The following is an 11,326-nucleotide window of genomic DNA, read 5'->3' as shown; positions in this document are numbered from 1 at the left end:
TAACACATATTACCAATGGCAGCATTTATTAGTACACACAAAGTAAACAACTATATCATTAACCACAAAAAATAGACGGTATATTTTGACATTCGAATCTATTTACTGATTAATTTTTGACCGTTTTGAAATGTTAAGTCAATGGACTTGTGTGCTTAAGTTTAAAGTACACTCTAAAAATGACCAAAATCGCGAGTCAAAAAGGGGTGATACCCTCATAAAATAACCGTGTTAAAATGATACGTGTTATTTTTGGTCCGAAAAGCCAAGCGATTTCAGGAAGTAAACTTAGTGAGTATTGTACGCATGCGTACATGCCTTTCAAATTTTTTAACGGGGGGGCTTTAAAACTACTTTATTTAAATGAAAAATCCCGTGCAGGTCCGGGTGTTCAAAGAATAGGCCTGCAGCAGCTCTAAGCTTGTCGTAAAAGGCGACTAAATAGTGTTCAGAACCCTAGCCCGGGGCTAGGGCGCTCTGCCCACAGAGCAACTGGGATGTGTGCCCCAGGCCGTGGAATAGGGTACCCCTGGCGTGTTACATGCTGGGGTTGTCAGGCTATAACACGGAAAACCTGACCGCAAACCATAGTGGTGCACCGTGTTGGGAAAGATGCCACGTTCCTCGCACGTTAAAGAACCCTACTGTGGTGTTCTCCCGGAGTAGGAACCATAGGGCTCCGCCACAGGAGGCTCAATTGCCCGACCCTACCCACCTCTCCCTATTTCCAGTGGTAATCAAAATTTGTCGACCCCATTGTCCTTGTGTCCCATCCCTTTTTCATTTCATCATCATTTCATGTTCATTTTATCATCAATTTCATGTTCATCGTCTGAATATAGCTGAAATATTGCTGCTCGGACGTTAAACCCCAACAAACAAACAAACATTTAAATGAAAAACTGATAAATTTGTCAGATATTTGTTCAACTGGTAACAGTCATGGATGGAATGGGAAAGCTGAAAGTCGGTGTCAATGTCGACATTCAAAGAACGGACGGTAATCTGCACTTATCCATATGACCTAAAGCGGTTGCTAATAACTCCCCAGCATGACTGGGCTTTTCGTCATTTACCATTTAAAGCTAAGCATGTTGATTTATGTGCACTGTACAGTAGACTTGTTATAGAAACGAATGTGACGAATGTGTCTATTTGTTTCGTTGGTTTAAATTAAACAGGTTGGTGTAAATTTCAATTTATGATGCATCAGCCTGATAGGCCTTCGGGGATTTGATGTTACAGCTAATACTAGATACTGGGACTGGTCACTCCTAACAAAGTCTATATAATGTACAAAAGTAAATATGGCTCCCGGTCTTAATACAGGGTCAACTTAAAACATGAGATTTATATTTGACTTAGCATACTGGGGAGATAGAAATTATTCAGGATTTTAGTTATAGAAGTTAATTATATTAGGAAGGCAATGACCTTGGCTTAAGTGCAAGCGAAATCTGAAGCAAAAGTATCTGGTTCCCTTTTTAACAAATTTGAAATTTGTGCCTTTTATCATTTTGCCACCTTTTGTTAGGAATTTTTCATCAGTAATAAGTGGGAGACGGCAAAGGGAATTCCAAATATTTGTAAAGTAATTGGAAGAACCAGGAATGTCAATAGAAGCCATCAACCAGCAAAAATGGAAGGTTACTTGTTCATCTTTTGACTTCTACTCTATTTTTATAAATGGGTGAACTCTTACAAAAATTTCATCAGTTTACTTCCTACTTATTATATTATTCATGCTACTTAAAATACTACTGATATCCCACAGAACTGTTCCCGGTTCAGTGTAAATTGCAGGGTTTTATCAAGATCCAACTTGAAGTAGCTTTTCTAGATGTCTTTTAAACTATTATCTAGCCTACATTTTTACTATTTCTGACGCTTTAATCATACAGTATGTATCCCGATAAAGTGTTTTGCTTAGACAAAAGTTTCTCATGTGTCAGTATAATGAATTTTAGACAAATTTCTATACATTTATGAGCTGGCTTATAGAATTAACAAACTGATTATGACAAAGTTATGATGGAAATACTGAGGTAGGGTGTGTTCACAAAACAAACACTAAAATATAATAAAAATTTCAAAATTTTCCTGTAAAAATCAATAATTACTTATTAGTTTTCAGTAATTGCCCCTGAGAAAATTAATGAAATTAGTCGCCTTCTAACTTAATAATCCTCTTACTGACTAGCAGACATATGTGTCCATCACCAGCTCGTTGCCAAGCAGATATATATATCCTTTTTAAATGAAAAGGAACTTGTATCTTTAAATCTCTTTCTTTCCTTGCTATCAATGCATTAAGGTGTAGTGAAATGCACGTATGACTATTTAAATGTATAATAGAGTAATCAAGGGAACCAAGGTTATAGCGGTAATAAAAAAAAATGTAATCCAGGGACAAAGACCAGACATGGAAAACAGACATGCACAACAAAGAACATAAAGTAACTAAAATCATACATACAAAGTAACAAAAGCAAATGAGCAACTTGGACTCCAATATAAACTGGAATCATGGACCAGGTGCACCTGTAGGGTAAGCGTCCTCTGCTTTTTCTAGAAACACCCGCCGAGTTGCTCATAAAAAGCCAAGTACATAAACATGATTACATAATTTCATTAATTACGTCATGAACGCTGACTTCCAAAGATCTACAAAGTACTGACACTTTCAGAATTTAAACTTGACAATGTCTGACTTTGATGACTGATGGTTTTTGACTTAGGACAACAGAAAAGGTGGTGAGGGTGATGTTGATGAGCCAGGCAATAAGACCTGAGTCACTCACCTTTGGAAATCAGACAAACTTATATGATGATTAATCCATTCAAAGTGCAGATGTCTGTCCACATCTGAAAAAATCCTTGTGCAGAGATAAAGCCTTCTTCATATGGGTATTATGAAAAAACCGACGATGAATCAAATCATAGTTTCATACATGTGTACTGGCAGAAAGGATATAAATTTCAATTATCCAACATGCCAGCACGTGGCCTGGTATTGAGAGAAAATCAAACATTTCAGAATATGTGTAATAAAAATTTGCCCTTATATACTCAAGTATAAGTTGATCCCTCCAAAAATTGGACCCCCTTTCAGTCTCAAATTTCTGGAACTTAGTCTTGTCCCGCTTATAAGTCAGGCTGATATTTGGTAGTTGCATTGCTAATATTCCTGAGTTACAATGAGTATACCTGTTTGTTTTGCTAACTTCAATAAGTGTTGAAATAAATTAAATGGTCAATTGTTACAGAACAATTGAAAGGTCTTTCCCACCAATTCTCTCTTGACAACTATCATGTTCATGAGAAATGACCTTTGTTTCACGGTTAATGGCTTATTGTGTTCTAGCCTGTCGAGACGGCTCGATCGACAATATTTATTTCTTGTATATGTTTTAAAAGGCGAGATTTTTGACAATTATTAAATTTGCAAAACAGCTCTGATTCTTATAAGAACGATGAATTCTGCAGTAACTGTGTTGTAATAAACTATTTTTTCCTGTCAATTCCATCAATACAATCAGTTGAGAACAAAATGAACTTGTGATTTTCATGAAAATAGATAAATTCAAAGGGAGATAATTATAAAGTATTGCAAAGCAAAAGGTCTCAATCGTCACTTCCAGGTCAAATGGCCACCCCTCTATGAAGTACTAAAACACACTTAACCTAGAATTATGCATTGTAAAGGTATTATTTGAGTGTGTATTGAACAAATGTGGTCAAAATTAAACTCAGATTGTAAACTCTTATTTCGTACTTTTAAGTCGCTACAAAAGTATGAGTATTTTGTATAAGTGTGAATAATGTGCTTCCATTGTGTAAGTTGGAACAACAATGTCGGAAGAAAGTGATTTTACAAAATTACTGTACAATAACTGTTTAAATATTTTGATAACCAAGAAGTCGGTCTCTGTTCTTGCTATTTTAAGGCAACTTAAAGAGTAAATGTAAATTGTTTCAGTACATGAGTACTTTGATTTTCCTATTTAAATGACAATTGAAAATTATTAATACATGTTTATTTATCGTGATATTCTCGCTATGCTGTTGTTTAAATGTTAGGCCATACATGGGATTGTTTTGCATTTAATGATCGTGAATAGTGGTTTTTACTGATAAAAAGCTGGACACTCCCGATTTAGGTGCCCATGATAGGTCTAAGGCCACTTTTTAAAAAAATGTATTGGAAGTATACTTTTAAAGACAGTTTTCAGAAACGAACATTCACGCATGTATTAACATTATTTACTTATTGTCTTTATCCATATGCATTTTTTTAGATTAGTTTTTAAAAAAATGCATTAATTACGGTAAGTACTGTTGTTTTCAAAGTGTGCACCAATTTTCAAAGAGAGAGGTGATTTTCAATAACGAAAACCGGCAAAGACACCACTAATGGAATTCGTTGTATTCGAATATAGTTCTAAATGTCGGTGGAGAGTTTTCCTATATAGATACATATTTAGACACTAAATACCGCGTTACCAGTAGTTATAACTCATACTATAAAGACTTAAACAAAAAAAAAACTATAGCAAAAAAGTGCCTAATAGAGATTCAGAAATGAACATACAAATGAGGTAAAATATCTTGTCAAAGTTTGACTAAGAACCAAGATATACAAAAACATACTGCAAATCATTTAAGATCAACAGTGAAGGTCCCAAGTCTATACGACTTACGGTTTAAAAGTTTAGTGACCAACCGAACAATTTCATTTTAGGTCGCGAAATCGCGTAACCAGGGAAACCTCAAATCTTTTCGAAACTTTGTCAAATAGTACTGCCCGGGTTTCTAAAAAAATACGGAGCTTTCGGTTTGTGTGTATCTAAAACGGTTTAAGAAATTTTAGCAAAATTAGTTTTTCCGCCACGGGGCAGATAACTCTGGACCGACAAATCATCACGTCTCACAGGGTGAATTCCAAAGATTGTCAAAATCGTGTCGTGATACGTTCAGCCAAAACTTTGGCAAAATGACTGGCGGAAAAAAAAGAATAATAATAATAATCAGAAGAAATACAAAAAGGTCTTCCCATTGAAATGGGAAAGACCTTAATAAAATTTGTCGAAAAGGGCTTATATTGGTTATTCCAAGGAAAATATGGTATCCTGGAGTCAATACAACAAAAAAAAAATGCAATTTTTGAAAATGTCGCGAATCGGTGTATTTTCACCGACTTCTGAAAACCGTCAAATTTGACCGGAAGTATGCATTGTGGCATATCATTGGAGGTCTCAGTATCGTATTAATTTTCCCATAGACTTCTATAGTGAAGTGCATATTTTTAGGATTTTTTAAAAAATGTATAAATTGATTCAATAAAACTTTCACTTATGTAGCATTTCTAAGGACATGTGAAAAAATAATTTCCCGCAAAGAAAATAGGGTGAGTCCACGAAGATTGGACAGAAAAGTAGTCTTGAACTATAAATAGCCATTTTCCCTACTTTCACTGTCGTTTTGCACTCACCAAACCAACCTTTTCAGTGGAACATTTTTATGATATTATGTTAGATTTTCTTTTAAAAAAGTTCTTCATCTTACAGTGTGATGTTTGCTCTATTTTTTAAGTCATTGTTCATGTCTTTTGACAAAACATTAGTTTGTAAAGAGGCAAAAAGAAAATGCACTATATTTTTATAGCATCCATGTTTTGATGTACACCCGCTCAGGGATATGCAATACGATACTGGTACCTGAATGTGGAACCATGCGTCTAAATTGATTGGAAGTAGTTTGAGTTGTCTATCTTGAACCATATTGGCAAAAATGGCAAAAAAACCATTTTTGACCCAGTTTTTGACCATTAAAACAAATGACCTTGACTTTTGAAATGGGAAAGACCTTAATAATTACAAGCCAGAGTTGTTTTTACAGTAGTAAGTAATTAAATTCTTGACAAGCCACGTGAATTGTTTTACTACAGCCATTTTTTCATTCATTCTAATTTTGGTACAACTAATAACCCAAATTAAAATCATTTATATAGGGAACAACAATGAATAAAACAGGAAATTCATGATATTCTAACAAATCATTATTGAAGATATTTCAGTAAGTTAAGAGGTTTTATCTGAAGGAAAAAGAAATTAAAAACATATAATTGTCATAACCAACTCAAATATTGATTACTTTTGTCAAATTATGGTACATTATTGGGTCATGTTTCCATTACACCTTTTTTTTGCTACATAAGCGGACACATGTAAAATGGATGAGTGGGAAATACAAATAAATACAAATAGCAAAATAAAGACGGTAAACAGTAAATATAATTTTAATGCATTACATTTTAGCTGTAAAACGTAGAAGATGAACATTTTATTTCATAAGATAGGTCTTGTCTATAAGTCAGAACCCTTCTCAGCAGTTAAAAATGTATCCCCAAAATCTTACTTAAAATCATATATGGTAGAAGCTGTTCCATCTAGTTAGGAAGGACACTGCAGGTTATTAATGGTGAATTCAGAAGAAATTGTCATTTAACAAGGGACATAACAATACATGTAGATAAAAGCATTGTGAGATTTAGAGAAACAAACTGTCTTTTGTCAATGAAGAAAGTATTTCATAATTTTGATTTATAAATAAAGCGATAAACTTCATAAAATTTATCAAGACGACCTAATTAATATGCATAAATGAAAACCGGAAGTAACACCCACTTACCATATATGGAAGTGCTATGTCATTGGTTCTCAATCTCCATTTGGGTGCATTGAAAATGTATACACGAGTGGCTTCTTTTATCTTTACATGGTTCGGTGCCTGGTGACACAGGTGTCGACGCAGGTGTATGGCTTCGATAATTGAAATATAATTGCATTTCTTTTGTCTTACGATTTTGGAAATGAAACAATTTACATGAATATTGGACACAATACACAATTTATAATGGGCAACCCTAGGAGTGTTGAAGGGAGTTTTTCTGGTATGAATAGTACTTTTTACCTCACATGGCCTTTTGCCATGTGAGCTATTGCCATCACTTGGCGTCCTTTGTCATCGTTATTAACAATAATACTAAAGTCTTCTCCTCTGAAACTTCTTGACCAATTAGAACCAAACTTGGTATGAATGTTGCTAGGGGTATCCTGCATAGAACTGATAAGGGGATTTTCGATTCGTTAAAAAAATGGCCGCTGTTACTAAAAAGAGAACATAGGGGTCAAAGGGGGCTAACTAATTTCTTGGGTTTTACTTAATCATAGCGTGACCAAATATTGTGATAAAGTATACTGACGAACTCATTCAAATTATACAAAAGTAGTCTTAATAGATATCTGCATTTCAAGACAAGTATGGTGTTATAATAATATTATTTGCCATAGTATACTCACACAATGGTAAATTCAAATTAGCAATTATATACATTTATACATATATGCATGTATCTAAAATTTGGTGATGACTGTTTCTCACCACACCAGTGTTCTTTCCAGGCCATTATAGCGCTGTATTTTGCACCGCTATGATTTCTTATTACTGTGTTATCAGTAATTCATTTTAGTTAGAATGCACTTTGAGCACTGTGCTATACTTTTAGAGGAAGGCCATAAGAGCTGTGCTATGCCAGGATGCACTGTGCTACTTAAAAAAAATCTTCATTTCTTTTGAAATAAGCCATTAAAAATATTTATCTTTTTTATAGATTGAAGTAGAAGCAATTTTTATGTTGAACCCTGACCTGCAATCAGCACCCACCGCTCCTTCAGGAAGAGAGACTAAATCATCAACGGTAAGTTTTTATACGGCTGCAAAAAATTGCAGTGGTATAATGGTATCATCCTGTCATTGTCTGTTATTTCATGACAGGACAATAACTGAAGTACAAGTGTATAGATCTTTATGAAATTGTACCACATGGTGCTATACCACCAAAGCAGTGTTCAAACAAGAAAATTGCACAATAGCCCCCTTGACAGTAAAACGGGGTCATTTTCAAATAGAAGGAAGCCAATATGCCAGTTTGATAGGTGGTCATTTTTGGATAACAGGAGAGTTTCAACCAGTAGATAAGTTATCCTCAGGTTCTTTTCTGCTCTCAGGACAGTGCAGCATTATGGCACTTTGGTGCAGGGTGTATGTACAGTGATGAAAGTTGTGCTCTATTTACATGTGATGACTGCAATCTGTATGTGTCGTGCTACTTAAAATCGATATAAACAAGTGCAACATCTACTTCATCTTAACAAGCCCTGATTTGAAGGATTCAAGGGCTTGTACGGTGGCAGGAAATTCAGACAGGTGAATCAATAGTCTGACGCCAGATGAGAAGAATGAACATTTGTATATTTCAGTCCTGTAGAATAATACAATAAATCGGATTGTGTTTCCTCTGGTGTTCAGGCTTGTTGGGTGTATGTTTTGTGCTTCAGGGATGTTTACCAAGTTGCATACATCAGCATGAGGTTGGTGTTGGTTCTATGTTGCTGCAGAGTTTAGTTTTACTTTTGCTTCTCCTGTTGTGGTCAAGGCTACTGGTGCTTTAAATAACGAACATGCATCTTGACATGAAACTGAAAAAAATCTGGAAATTCAGAGATCAACCTACGTAATACTGTGCGCCCGCAGGGCCCACATGCCACACTTTTTGTTTGTCATATTGAAATATCCATGCCAATGGCCGAAGGATATGGCCTGGAATGAACACTGCCAAACGAAGCCTTGGATCAATTTTGGAGGTTGTGACTTGATCTTTTCAGGAATTAAGGGCCTGAGACAAGCATTTTCATGATGTCTGGACAATAACCTGACTATAAAAGAATGGATCTCCTGTGAAACAGTACTACAAAGTGTCAATCCACAAAAGAAAGGCTTTTTGGGTTTAGTGATTCAAACCATTTAGGAATTAGAGGAAAAGAGGTCAAAAACAAGCATTTTCATTATGTTCAGACAATAACTTGATTAATTGTGAATAACTCTCTGTTTTTCTTTGGAACAATGCTTTACCATGGCAAGTTACAGATCAAGTTTAAATTTAGTTTTGGTCCGCAATTTTATGCTGAGTTATGGCCCGTGGACTAAGAAAATTAATGCAGACTTGAAGTTTTCCACACTTTTTTTATAACAAATTTTGCATGAAATTTGCATTCAGTTCTCTTCAACAGTGATTTCTTTTAGTAGAGGACTTTGTATTGGCATGCAATGCACTCAGAATGCTTGTTTAATTATGATAGATGTGTTGTAGTATTATTTTTTATAAGCTGGTCAATTTTGTTTTCTATAAAAAATTCACGTTTTGCGATTTTGGCACTTTTTCATGAAAAAATGTGGGACTTTCCGTTTTCATGCCCTATTGCTTTATGTCTGGTATATTAGCCAATGGGTGTATCATGCACTCATGGCAAAGCTCTTTATTGAGAGAATGTAGTTATGAGATACTTGAATGAACATAAGAAAGTTTTATTTTGCAGGGGAATAAGCCAGATGGTGATGGTCCTTCAGCTAGACAACTTAATGTTGTCAAGAAAAGTAAGTTGTTTTCTAGATTCTTGCAGGAATGGATTACAAGATTATCTCCCCTTAACCAAAGGTCAATGGGAGTTTATGCTATCACTTTTTGCCTGTCATCATCCTTTTAAATCCACGTATAAAGGATTGTTTTATTTGTCACAACCAACCTTATAAAAGTAATAGCACTTTTTCTGTCAAATTGATGATTTCCACATTTTTTATGTGACTCCAAAATTGTCGAATTATGATGTGGTATTGTTTTTAATACCAAATGGCGTATATCGCAGAAACAATTACCGGTACTGATTTTATGAATATGGGGACGGGGTACCCATCTTTTATTTGCTACACCTCTTACACCATCGGTAGGAATTTAATGAAACTTTTTCAGAATCTTTATTACGGGGTGAGGGATGGTAACATACTAAAAGTGGTTATTTAAACGTTCACAGACCAACCCTTGTTATTTAAAGACTTTTTGAGATTTATTCTATGACAGAGGAGGGTGTTTTGTTTTATGGTATTGTAATGTGCATGAGGTCTCCTTGTTACTGTAAACGTGACAATATAATCTTAAATACTGGAATGATTCAAGTTCATTCAACATGCTTCAGGCACATGTCCAAAAAAACACTATATTTGTTGGGTTCAATGTTCAGAAGAGTCATATTGCATGTAAAAAACATTACCTTTGAAGAGTATTGACAAGTTTGATTTATTATTCAAACGTCAAATATTGATTATAGTATATTTTTAATGAAGTAGCATGACACCGTCTTCAGTGTTTATGAATGACATTATTTTCGTTTACTTTCACTCCCGGGTTTTGGGGATGGCATTTCATAAGTTTTCAACCTAGGTTTAAGTAATATGTTTATCAATTTGATATTGTTTAATGTAAATGTTGACACCTAGAATGATAGCAGTTTCGATATTTATTTCAACATTTCACACCTATAGATGTTTGGGACCATGGACTATTTGTAGTGACATATTTCACAACTTCACATAGCAACAGCATCAATGGAAACACTAGCCAATTAATTTGAGTTTTATAGAAAAAGAACAAGTTCATGGAAGAGAACCACAGGGATCTTTACACAATTATGAAATAACATTAGGGACATATTATGAGCCAAGGTTCTTTTGTTTGCTTACATGTAATCATTATCATGAGCCTGCGTATGAAAAATTTCGAAGGTATAAATACGGAGCTTTTGTTTGTTTGTTTGTTGGGGTTTAACGTCCGAGCAGCAATATTTCAGCTATATTCAGACGATGGACATGAAATTGATGATAAAATGAACATGAAATGAAAAAAAAAGGATGGGACACAAGGACAATAGGGTCGACAAACTTCGATTGCCACTGGAAAAAGGGGGATGGGTAAGGTCGGGCAATTTAGCCTCCTGTGGCGGAGCGCAAAGGTTCCTACTCCTATCGAATACCACAGCAGGGTTCTTTAAACGTGTGAGGAACGTGGCATCTTTCCCAACACGGTGCACCACTATGGTTTGCGGTCAGGTTTTCCGTATTATAGCATGACAACCCCAGCATGTAACATGCCAGGGGTACCCCATTCCACCACCTGGGGCACACATCCCAGTTGTTCTGTGGGCAGAGCGCCTAGCCCCCGGCTAGGTCTCTGAGGACTATTTAGTCGCCTTATACGACAAGCTTAGCGCTGCTGCAGGCCTTTTCTTTTAACACCCTGACCTGCACGGGGATAAATACGGAGCAAGTTCGCAAGAACATGGTTGATTGCATTTGGCTGCAGTGATATCAACATCGTTTGAAATATAAGGAAACAGCCGTGGGAAGGACTTGCTGCTGGAAACCAATATTAGTG

This window comes from Perna viridis, chromosome 8 (genome assembly GCF_037379345.1).
Source record: "Perna viridis isolate PV_CMFRI_1.1 ecotype Kerala chromosome 8, ASM3737934v1, whole genome shotgun sequence".
In the NCBI taxonomy this organism is placed as follows: Eukaryota; Metazoa; Mollusca; class Bivalvia; order Mytilida; family Mytilidae; genus Perna; species Perna viridis.
Note: the sequence above shows the minus strand (reverse complement) of the source record.